At 60.7% G+C, this 12,495-nt stretch overlaps 1 pseudogene; it reads left to right on the top strand.

The window, feature by feature from the left end:
* The first annotated feature begins 3,513 nt into the window (after window positions 1–3,513).
* LOC144674265 (perforin-1 pseudogene) lies at window positions 3,514–4,405 on the top strand (annotated as a pseudogene).
* The last annotated feature ends 8,090 nt before the right edge of the window (window positions 4,406–12,495 follow it).

Below are 12,495 nucleotides of genomic sequence, written 5' to 3'. Positions count from 1 at the left end.
ACTGCGGCGCTCCCTCAGCACTGACCCTCCGACACTGCGGCGCTCCCTCAGTACTGACCCTCCGACAGTGCGGCGCTCCCTCAGTACTGACCCTCCGACAGTGCGGCTCTCCCTCAGGGCTGACCCTCCGACAGTGCGGCTCTCCCTCAGTACTGACCCTCCGACAGTGCGGCTCTCCCTCAGTACTGACCCTCCGACAGTGAGGCTCTCCCTCTGCACTGGCCCTCTGACAGTGCGGCCATCCCTCAGCACTGACCCTCCGACAGTGCGGCGCTCCCTCAGCGCTGACCCTCTGACAGTGCGGCACTCCCTCAATACTGACCCTCCGACAGTGCGGCGCTCCCTCTGCACTGACCCTCCGACAGTGCGGCGCACCCTTAGCACTGACCCTCCGACAGTGCGGCGCTCCCTCAGCACTGACCCTCCAACAGTGTGGTGCTCCCTCACCACTGACCCTCTGACAGTGCAGCTCTCCCACAGTACTGACCCTCCCAAAGTGCGTCGCTCCCTCAGCACTGACCCTCCGACAGTGCGGCACTCCCTCTGCACTGACCCTCCGACAGTGCAGCGCTCCCTCAGTACTGACCCTCCGACAGTGCGGCTCTCCCTCAGTACTGACCCTCCCAAAGTGCGTCGCTCCCTCAGCACTGACCCTCCGACAGTGCGGCGTTCACTCAGCACTGACCCGCCGACAGTGCGGCTCTCCCTCAGTACTGACCCTCCGACAGTGCGGCTCTCCCTCAGCACTGACCCTCCGACAGTGGGCGCTCTCTCAGTACTGACCCTCTGAAAGTGCGGCGCTCCCTCAGTACTGACCCTCCGACAGTGCGGCTCTCCCTCAGTACTGAGCCTCCGACAGTGCGGCTCTCCCTCAGTCCTAACCCTCCGACAGTGCGGCCCTCCCTCAGTACTGAGCCTCCGACAGTGCGACTCTCCCTCAGTCCTAACCCTCCGACAGTGCGGCGCTCCCTCAGTACTCACCCTCCGACAGTGCGGCTCTCCCTCAGTCCTAACCCTCCGACAGTGCGGCTCTCCCTCAGTCCTAACCCTCCGACAGTGCGGCTCTCCCTCAGTCCTAACCCTCCGACAGTGCGGCTCTCCCTCAGTACTGACCTTCCGACAGTGCGGCGCTCCCTCAGTACTGACCCTCTGACAGTGCGGATCTCCCTCAGCACTGACCCTCCGACAGTGCAGCGCTCCCTCAGCACTGACCCTCCGACAGTGCGGCGCTCCCTCAGCACTGACCCTCCGACAGTGCGGCGCTCCCTCAGCACTGACCCTCCGACAGTGCGGCGCTCCCTCTGCACTGACCCTCCGACAGTGCGGCGCTCCCTCAGCACTGACCCTCCGACAGTGCGGCGCTCCCTCAGCACTGACACTCCGACAGTGCGGCGCTCCCTCTGCACTGACCCTCCGACAGCGCGGCGCTCCCTCAGCACTGACCCTCCGACAGTGCGGCTGTCCCTCAGCACTGACCCTCCGACAGTTTGGCTCTCCCTCAGCACTGACCCTCCAACAGTGAGACTCTCCCTCGGGGACACCCCCGAGCCTCAACTAGGCCCCTGCCCTCCCAAGGGATTGATTAAGTAGGGGAAAATAGAATACAAGAGTAAGCTTGCAGGGAACATAAAAACTGACTGTAAAAGTTTCTATAGGTATGTGAGGAGAAAAAGATTGGTGAAGACAAATGTAGGTCCCTTACAGTTAGAAACAGGGGAATTTATAATGGGGAACAAAGAAATGGCTGACCAACTAAATACAGAGTTTGGTTCTGTCTTCACAAAGGACGACACTGATAACATTCCAGAAATGTTGGGCAACACAGGGTTTAGTGAGAGGGAGGAACTGAAAGAAATCAGTATTAGTGGGGAAATGGTGTTGGGGAAATTGATGGGATTGAAGGCGGGTAAATCCCCAGGGCCTGATAATCTACATCCCAGAGTACTTAAGGAAGCGACCTTAGAAATAGTGGATGCATTGGTGGTCATCTTCTGAGATTCTATAGACTCTGGAACAGTTCCTACAGGTTGGAGGGTAGCTAATGTAACCCCACTATTTAAAAACGGAGGTAGAGAGAAAACAGGGAATTATAGACCAGTCAGCCTGACATCGGTAGTGGGGAAAATTCTAGAGTCCATTATCAAAGATTTAATAGCTGAGCATGTGGAAAACAGTGGCAGAATCGGACAGAGTCAGCATGGATTTACGAAAGGGAAATCGTGCTTGACAAATCTACTGGAATTTCTCGAGGATGTCACTAGTAGAGTTGATGAGGGGGAGACAGTGGATGTGGTTTATATGGACTTTCAGAAGGCTTTCGACAAAGTCCCACATGAGAGATCGGCGTGTAAAATTAAAGCGCATGGGATTGGGGGTAGTGTATTGAGATGGATAGAAAACTGGTTGGCAGACAGGAAACAAAGAGGAGGAATAAACGGGTCTTTTTCCGATTGGCAGGCAGTGACTAGTGGGGTACCGCAGGGATCGGTGCTGGGACCCCAGCTATTCACAATATATATTCATGATTTAGATGAGGGAATTAAATGTAGTATCTCCAAATTTGCAGATGACACAAAGCTGGGTGGGAGGGTGAGCTGTGGGGAGGATGCAGTGTGATTTGGACAAGCTGAGTGAGTGGGCAAATGCATGGCAGATGCAGTTTAATGTGGATAAATGTGAGGTTATCCTCTTTGGTAGCAAAACCGGGAAGGCAGATTATTACCTGAATGGCTATAAATTGAGAGAAGGGAATGTGCGACGAGAGCTGGGTGTCCTCGTACACCAGTCGCTGAAGGTAAGCATGCAGGTGCAGCAGGTGGTAAAGAAGGCAAATGGTATGTTGGCCTTCATAGCGAGAGGATTCGAGTACAGGAGCAGGGATGCCTTGCTGCAATTGATCAGGTTCTTGGTGAGACCACGCCTGGAATATCGAGTGCAGTTTAGGTCTCCTTATCTGAGGAAGGATGTTCTTGCTATAGAGGGAGTGCAGCAAAGGTTTACCCGACTGATCCCTGGGACTGACATAAGAGGAGAGATTGAGTCGGTTAGGATTATATTCGCTGGAGTCCAGAAGAATGAGAGGGGGTGGATCTCATAGAAACCTATAAAATTCTAACAGGACGAGACAGGGTAGATGCAGGAAGGATGTTCCCGATGGTGGGGGGAGTCCAGAACCAGGAGGGTCACAGTCTGAGGATACGGGGTGGACCATTGAGGACTGAGATGAGGAGATGTTTCTTCACCCAGAGAGCGGTGAACCTGTGGAATTCGCTACCACAGAGAGTAGTTGAGACCAAAACATTGTTTCAAGAAGGAGTTGGATATAGCTGAAAGGGGTCAAAGGGGATGGGGAGAAAGCGGGAGCAGGGCTATTGAAGTTGGATGGTCACCATGGTCATTGGGAATGGCAGAGCAGGTTCGAAGGGCCGAATGGCCTTACTCCTGCTCCGAGCTCCTATGTTTCTCTCTCTCTCTGGGAACCTTGCTCAGCCAACCCTGTCTCGTTGCAGGTCAAGGACTGCCTGGAGTTGGAGGCGGAGGCCAAGATGGGTGAGAAGTTCGAGGCCAGTGCCAGGTACAAGAGCTGCCAGGAGGCGCGGAAGAAGATGGAGGGCAAGCGGGACTTCCACGAGGCCTACAGCGACAGGGAGACGGAGGTGAAGGGGGCAGCGCCCTGGCCGGGCTGGACCTCTTCTTCTCCGGTGACCCGGCCGCCTTCACCGGCTGGGTCGAGAGCCTGGCCGCCCACCCCGGGGTCATCTACCATGTGCTGGAGCCCCTCCACCTGCTGGTGGCCCGCAAGGACCCCCGGCACGCCAACCTGCGGGCGGCCGTCAGCCAGTACGTCCTGAGCAGCAGCGCCGCCGGCCCCGGGGGCAACTGCTCGGCGCCGGCCTGCCCGCCGGGCGCGGGGGCTGACCCCCGCGACCCCTGCGCCTGCCGTTGCCGGGAGGACGCCCGGGTGGACAAGCTCTGCTGCTCCAAGGGCAAGGGCTGGGCCAAGCTGCGGGTGGTGGTCAAGCGGGGGCGCGACCTGTGGGGGGACTACACCACCGCCACCGACGCCTACGTCAAGGCCTGGGCCGAGGGCGGGGGCGGGGGTGGGGCGAGGCAGGCCGCCTCGACCGGGGTCATCGCCAACGACAACAACCCCGTCTGGAACGTGACCCTCGACCTGGGCGACCTCCAGGTCGAGCCGGGCCTGGGCCTGCGAGTGGAGGCCTGGGACCGGGACAGCGGCCACGACGACGACCTGCTGGGCTCCTGCCAGCGTACCCTGACCTCCGGCCGCCACCCCCACGTCTGCTACTTCAGCTACGGCAGCCTGACCTTCGACCTGTGGCTGACCTGCGGCCCCCACCTTGGGGGGGAGACCTGCCACAATTACGTGGCCCACCCCGGGTGAGGGAGGTGAGAGGGGAGAGCGCAGACCGACCTCTTTGACCTCCGACCTCCGACTCATCCCCGCCTCGCCTCAGCACCATCCTGCACGCCCCGGCACCCTTCCCCGAAGCCTCACTGACCCTGCAGCAGTCGGCGCCCCCCCGGTCTCCAGGAACTGTCAAGCCCCCAACTGCGGAAGGTTGTCAGGCTCGCTTGGATGTTGAACTGCGTGAGGCGTCGCGCAGGACAAAGGGGTCCGTTTGCGCGCGGGAGGTTGAGGGGTTGGGTGGGCCGGAGGTCAGCAGGAAACCAGGGGGTGTGATGCTACCCTTTGCTGTAAATACCGCGACTAGAGTCACCTTTAACCACTGCCCTCTGTCCCACCCTTCCCCAAGAGAGTCACCTTCATCCCCAATACCATGTTCATTTCCCCTTTAACACTGGACAGAGAGACTCCCTCTGTAACAGGGGTCTCCGACGGAGAGAATCCGTCTTTAACAGGGGTCCCTGACGGAGAGACTCCCTCTTTAACAGGGGTCCCCGACGCAAGACTCCCTCTTTAACAGGGGTCCCCGACGGAGAGATTCCCTCTTTAACAGGGGGTCCCCAACAGAGAGACTCCCTCTTTAACAGGGGTCCCCGACGGAGAGACTCCCTCTTTAACAGGGGTCCCCGACGGAGAGACTCCCTCTTTAACAGGGGTCCCCGACGGAGAGACTCCCTCTTTAACAGGCGTCCCGGACGGAGAGACTCCCTCTTTAACAGGGGTCCCTGACGGAGAGACCCCCTCTTTAACAGGTGTCCCCGACGGAGAGACTCCCTCTTTAACAGGGGTCCCGGACGGAGAGACTCCCTCTTTAACAGGGGTCCCCGACGGAGAGACTCCCTCTTTAACAGGGGTCCCCGACGGAGAGACTCCCTCTTTAACAGGGGTCTAATCTCTTTCCCCCCTCTCTCTCTCCGCTGTCATTGTGACGGGGACATTGGCTGGGAGTGTATTTAACTGCGATATGTTACAAGCAGCAGGGGCTGTTGGTCCTAAACATGTCACGAGCTAACGCGGACAGACAAACTCTGAATTGAAAATCCATAACCCGATCTCGCCAATGTACAGAGAAATATGTATATATAAATATATCGAGTGATGTTGGCTTGACCTGTTTGGACACTGTACAGGTATTCTCAAACGATATTGGAATAAAACCTATTTCAGACCAAATAAATCGCATTGTGTTCCCAAGCCCCACTCTCCGACATTATCCAGGGACAGTGTTCCAGCTGGCCGGGGGGATTCCTGGTCTGTTCGCAAGGTAAAGGGGTTCTGTGCCTATACTGCGAGGAGGAAGAGAGGGAGAGGGAGAGAGGGTGGGGATGGAGAGAATCCATGTCAGTGTTAACCCGGTGAGCTGGTTCATCGAGGAATGGGTTCGAGAGCAGACTTGGGTCTTCATCGCCGATCCAATGGAGCTTGTGTGGAGCCAACTCCGGCACAGGAGGATCCCATTTGGCCCCCACCGGCTCCTTGCCGGCTCTCTTGGGGTGGTGGGGGGGTCAATCCGGCTAGTCCTCATTGCCAACCCGCTTGCTCTCCCCGCCTCACCCCCCCGTGGTAGCCAAGTGCCTGTCCCATAGAGGTCGCTCGTCGCCTCCCAACGCTGCCACCATGTTGTGTGTGGCGAATTCGCGCACCCTGAACCCTAGCGGCGGGGAATGGTTCTTCCTGACCGACTCCCCGGACCCCCCTGCTCCAAACGTCGAACCTGACTCCCTCCGCCATCAAAAACCCTACCGCGCCCCCAGTCCTGGCACCGTCAGCCAATGGGAACAGCTTGACCCTGCCCTCCTTGTCCAATCCCGTCGCCATATTGTCCACCTCTCTCAGAGGGTCCCCTCAACCTCCTTCACTCCGAGGGGAACAACCCCAGCTCCTCCAACCGAACCTCGTAGGTAAAACCCACCCCCCTCCCCCTCATCCCCCGGGAACCGTTCTGGTAAATCTCCCTCCGCCACCCCACTCGGGGACCCTCAACATCCTCCCTACGGTGGAGTGGCCGGAGCAGGAGAAGGGGGAGTAGAGAGGGAACTGCATTTGTATAGCGCCTCGCACAGGACGGCACCGCGGGCATCACCGACACGGGAGCATTTGCGAGTTGGAGTTGCTGTGACAGCGCAGGTAAAGCAGGAGTCCAATGGCGCACAGCAAGATCCCAACATGAGCAATGATATAAAGGCTCTCGTGAATGGTGGGACTCAGATCGATTGAGGAAGGAATGTTGTTTCCACTGGATTGGGGAGAGAGTTTCCTCCTCAAAACACGGGCTATTCAACTGAATGAAGCATATCCTGAAATGTGCAGAGAGGGCAGCTCCTCCTCAGTACTGACCCTCCGACAGTGCGGCTCTCCCTCAGCACTGACCCTCCAACAGTGCGGCACTCCCTCAGCACTGACCCTCCGACAGTGCGGCGCTCCCTCAGTACTGACCCTCCGACAGTGCGGCTCTCCCTCAGCACTGACCCTCCGACAGTGCGGCGCTCCCTCAGCACTGACCCTCCGACAGTGCGGCGCTCCCTCAGCACTGAGCCTCCGACAGTGCGGCGCTCCCTCAGTACTGAGCCTCCGACAGTGCGGCGCTCCCTCAGCACTGACCCTCCGACAGTGCGGCGCTCCCTCAGCACTGACCCTCCGACAGTGCGGCGCTCCCTCAGTACTGACCCTCTGACAGTGTGGCGCTCCCTCAGCACTGACCCTCCGACAGTGTGGCGCTCCCTCAGTACTGACCCTCCGACAGTGCAGCTCTCCCTCAGCACTGACCCTCCGACAGTGCGGCTCACCCTCAGCACTGACCCTCCGACAGTGCAGCTCTCCCTCAGCACTGACCCTCCGAAAGTGCGGCGCTCCCTCAATACTGACCCTCCAACAGTGCAGCTCTCCCTCACCACTGACCCTCCGAGAGTGCAGCGCTCCCTTAGTACTGACCCTCCGACAGTGCGGCGCTCCCTCAGTACAGACCCTCCGACAGTGCGGCGATCCCTCAGTACTGACCCTCCGACAGTGCGGTGCTCCCTCAGTACTGACCCTCCGACAGTGTGGCGCTCCCTCAGCACTGACCCTCCGACAGTGAGGTTATCCCTCAGTAATGACCCTGCGACAGTTCGGCTCTACCTCAGTACTGACCCTCCGACAGTGTGGGGCTCCCTCAGTAATGACCCTCCGACAGTGCGGTGCTCCCTCAGTACTGACCCTCCAACAGTGCGGTGCTCCCTCAGTACTGACCCTTCAACAGCGCGGCACTCCCTCAGCACTGACCCTCCGACAGTGCGGCTCTCCTTCAGCACTGACCCTCCGACAGTGCGGCGCTCCCTCAGTACTGACCCTCCGACAGTGCGGCGCTCCCTCAGTACTGACCCTGCGACAGTGCGGCTCTCCCTCAGCACTGACCCTCAAACAGTGGGGCGCTCACTCAGTACTGACCCTCCGACAGTGCGGCGCTCCCTCAGTACTGACCCTCCGACAGTGCGGTGCTCCCTCAGTACTGACACTCCGACAGTGCGGCGCTCCCTCAGCACTGACCCTCCAACAGTGCGGCGTTCCCCCAGCACTGACCCTCCGACAGTGAGGTTCTCCCTCAGTAATGACCCTCCGACAGTTCGGCTCTCCCTCAGTACTGACCCTCCGACAGTGTGGGGCTCCCTCAGCACTGACCCTCCAACAGTGCGGCGCTCACTCAGTACTGACCCTCCGACAGTGCGGCGCTCCCTCAGTACTGACCCTCCGACAGTGCGGTGCTCCCTCAGTACTGACACTCCGACAGTGCGGCGCTCCCTCAGCACTGACCCTCCAACAGTGCGGCGCTCCCTCAGCACTGACCCTCCGACAGTGAGGTTCTCCCTCAGTAATGACCCTCCGACAGTGCGGCGCTCCCTCAGTACTGACCCTCCGACAGTGCGGTGCTCCCTCAGTACTGACACTCCGACAGTGCGGCGCTCCCTCAGCACTGACCCTCCGACAGTGCGGCGCTCCCTCAGCACGGACCCTCCGACAGTGAGGTTCTCCCTCAGTAATGACCCTCCGACAGTGCGGCTCTCCCTCACCACTGACCCTCCGACAGTGCGGCGCTCCCTCAGTACTGACCCTCCGACAGTGCGGCGCTCCCTCAGTACTGACCATCCGATAGTGCGGCTTTCCCTCACCACTGACTCTCCGACAGTGCGGCGCTCCCTCAGCACTGACCCTCCGACAGTGCGGCGCTCCCTCAGCACTGACCCTCCGACAGTGCAGCGCTCCCTTAGTACTGACCCTCCGACAGTGCGGCGCTCCCTCAGTACTGACCCTCCGACAGTGCGGCTCTCCCTCAGTACTGACCCTCCGACAGTGCGGCTCTCCCCCACCACTGACCCTCCGACAGTGCGGCGCTCCCTCAGTACTGACCCTCCGACAGTGCGGCTCTCCCTCACCACTGACCCTCCGACAGTGCGGCGCTCCCTCAGCACTGACCCTCCGACAGTGCGGCGCTCCCTCAGTACTGACCCTCCGACAGTGCGGCGCTCCCTCAGTACTGACCCTCCGACAATGCGGCGCTCCCTCAGTACTGACCCTCTGACAGTGCGGTGCTCCCTCAGTACTGAACCTCTGACAGTGCGGAGCTCCCTCAGTACTGACCCTCCGCCAGTGCGGCGATCCCTCAGTACTGACCCTCCGACAGTGCGGCGTTCCCTCAGTACTGACCCTCCGACCGTGCGGCGCTCCCTCAGTACTGACCCTCCGACAGTGAGGTTCTCCCTCAGTAATGACCCTCCGACAGTTCGGCTCTCCCTCAGTACTGACCCTCTGACAGTGTGGGGCTCCCTCAGCACTGACCATCCAACAGTGCGGCGCTGACTCAGTACTGACCCTCCGACAGTGCGGCGATCCCTCAATACTGACCCTCCGACAGTGCGGCGCTCCCTCAGTACTGACCCTCCGACAGTGCGGTGCTCCCTCAGTACTGACCCTCCGACAGTGAGGTTCTCCCTCAGTAATGACCCTCCGACAGTTCGGCTCTCCCTCAGTACTGACCCGCTGACAGCGCGGCACTCCCTCAGCACAGACCCTCCGACAGTGCGGCGCTCACTCAGTACTGACCCTCCAACAGTGCGGCGCTCACTCAGCACTGACCCTCCGACAGTGCGGCTCTCCCTCATTACTGACCCTCCGACAGTGTGGCTCTCACTCAGTACTGACCCTCCGACAGTGCGGCTCTCCCTCATTACTGACCCTCCGACAGTGCGGCTCTCACTCAGTACTGACCCTCCGACAGTGCGACTCTCTTCTCAGCACTGACCCTCAAACTGTGCGGCGCTCCCTCAGCAATGACCCTCCGACCGTGCGGCGCTCCCTCAGTACTGACCCTCCAACAGCACGGCACTCCCTCAGTACTGACCCTCCGACAGTGCGGCTCTCCTTCAGCACTGACCCTCCGACAGTGCGGCTCTCCCTCAGCACTGACCCTCCAACAGTGCGGCTCTTCCTCAGCACAGACCCTCAGACAGTGCGGCGGTCCCTCAGTACTGACCCTCCAACAGTGCGGCGCTCACTGAGCACTGACCCTCCAACAGTGCGGCTCTCCCTCAGTACTGACCCTCTGACAGTGTTGCTCTCCCTCATTACTGACCCTCCGACAGTGCGGCTCTCACTCAGTACTGACCCTCCGACAGTGCGGCTCTCACTCAGTACTGATCCTCCGACAGTGCGACTCTCTTCTCAGCACTGACCCTCAAACCGTGCGGCGCTCCCTCAGCAATGACCCTCCGACCGTGCGGCGCTCCCTCAGTACTGACCCTCCGACAGTGCGGCGCTCCCTAAGTACTGACCCTCCGACAGTGCGGCTCTCCCTCAGCACTGACCCTCCGACAGTGCGGTGCTCCCTCACCACTGACCCTCCGACAGTGCGGCGCTCCCTCAGTACTGACCCTCCGACAGTGCGGTTCTCCCTCACCACTGACCCTCCGACAGTGCGGCGCTCCCTCAGCACTGACCCTCCGACAGTGCGGCGCTCCCTCAGTACTGACACTCCGACAGTGCGGCGCTCCCTCAGTACTGACCCTCTGACAGTGCGGTGCTCCCTCAGTACTGACCCTCCGACAGTGCGGTGCTCCCTCAGTACTGACCCTCCGACAGTGCGGCGCTCCCTCAGCACTGAACCTCCGACAGTGCGGCTTTCCCTCAGTACTGACCCTCCGACAGGGCGGCGCTCCCTCAGCACTGAACCTCCGACAGTGCGGCGCTCCCTCCGTACTGACCCTCCGACAGTGCGTCGCTCCCTCAGCACTGACCCTCCGACAGTGCGGCACTCCCTCAGTACTGACCCTCCGACAGTGCGGCTCTCCCCCACCACTGACCCTCCGACAGTGCGGCGCTCCCTCAGTACTGACCCTCCGACAGTGCGGCTCTCCCTCACCACTGACCCTCCGACAGTGCGGCGCTCCCTCAGCACTGACCCTCCGACAGTGCGGCGCTCCCTCAGTACTGACCCTCCGACAGTGCGGCGCTCCCTCAGTACTGACCCTCCGACAGTGCGGCGCTCCCTCAGTACTGACCCTCTGACAGTGCGGCACTCCCTCAGTACTGACCCTCTGACAGTGCGGAGCTCCCTCAGTACTGACCCTCCGCCAGTGCGGCGATCCCTCAGTACTGACCCTCCGACAGTGCGGCGTTCCCTCAGTACTGACCCTCCGACAGTGCGGCGCTCCCTCAGTACTGACCCTCCGACAGTGAGGTTGTCCCTCAGTAATGACCCTCCGACAGTTCGGCTCTCCCTCAGCACTGACCCTCCAACAGTGCGGCGCTCACTCAGTACTGACCCTCCGACAGTGCGGCGCTCCCTCAATACTGACCCTCCGACAGTGCGGCGCTCCCTCAGTACTGACCCTCCGACAGTGCGGTGCTCCCTCAGTACTGACCCTCCGACAGTGAGGTTCTCCCTCAGTAATGACCCTCCGACAGTTCGGCTCTCTCAGTACTGACCCTCCGACAGTGCGGTGCTCCCTCAGTACTGACCCTCCAACAGTGCGGTGCTCCCTCAGTACTGACCCTCCGACAGTGCGGCGCTCACTCATTACTGACCCTCCGACAGTGCGGCTCTCACTCAGTACTGACCCTCCGACAGTGCGGCTCTCCCTCATTACTGACCCTCCGACAGTGCGGCTCTCACTCAGTACTGACCCTCCGACAGTGCGACTCTCTTCTCAGCACTGACCCTCAAACTGTGCGGCGCTCCCTCAGCAATGACCCTCTGACCGTGCGGCGCTCCCTCAGTACTGACCCTCCGACAGTGCGGCGCTCCCTCAGTACTGACCCTTCGACAGTGCGGCTCTCCCTCAGCACTGACCCTCCGACAGTGCGGCGCTCCCTCAGCACTGACCCTCCGACAGTGCGGCGCTCCCTCAGTACTGACCCTCCAACAGTGCGGCGCTCACTCAGTACTGACCCTCCGACAGTGCGGCGCTCCCTCAGTACTGACCCTCCGACAGTGCGGTGCTCCCTCAGTACTGACACTCCGACAGTGCGGCGCTCCCTCAGCACTGACCCTCCAACAGTGCGGCGCTCCCTCAGCACTGACCCTCCGACAGTGAGGTTCTCCCTCAGTAATGACCCTCCGACAGTGCGGCGCTCCCTCAGTACTGACCCTCCGACAGTGCGGTGCTCCCTCAGTACTGACACTCCGACAGTGCGGCGCTCCCTCAGCACTGACCCTCCGACAGTGCGGCGCTCCCTCAGCACGGACCCTCCGACAGTGAGGTTCTCCCTCAGTAATGACCCTCCGACAGTGCGGCTCTCCCTCACCACTGACCCTCCGACAGTGCGGCGCTCCCTCAGTACTGACCCTCCGACAGTGCGGCGCTCCCTCAGTACTGACCATCCGATAGTGCGGCTTTCCCTCACCACTGACTCTCCGACAGTGCGGCGCTCCCTCAGCACTGACCCTCCGACAGTGCGGCGCTCCCTCAGCACTGACCCTCCGACAGTGCAGCGCTCCCTTAGTACTGACCCTCCGACAGTGCGGCGCTCCCTCAGTACTGACCCTCCGACAGTGCGGCTCTCCCTCAGTACTGACCCTCCGACAGTGCGGCTCT

Source organism: Cetorhinus maximus, unplaced genomic scaffold (genome assembly GCF_964194155.1).
Source record: "Cetorhinus maximus unplaced genomic scaffold, sCetMax3.hap1.1 HAP1_SCAFFOLD_602, whole genome shotgun sequence".
Lineage (NCBI taxonomy): Eukaryota > Metazoa > Chordata > Chondrichthyes > Lamniformes > Cetorhinidae > Cetorhinus > Cetorhinus maximus.
The sequence above is the reverse complement of the archived record's forward strand: the minus strand, read 5'-3'. Positions and strand labels throughout refer to the sequence as shown.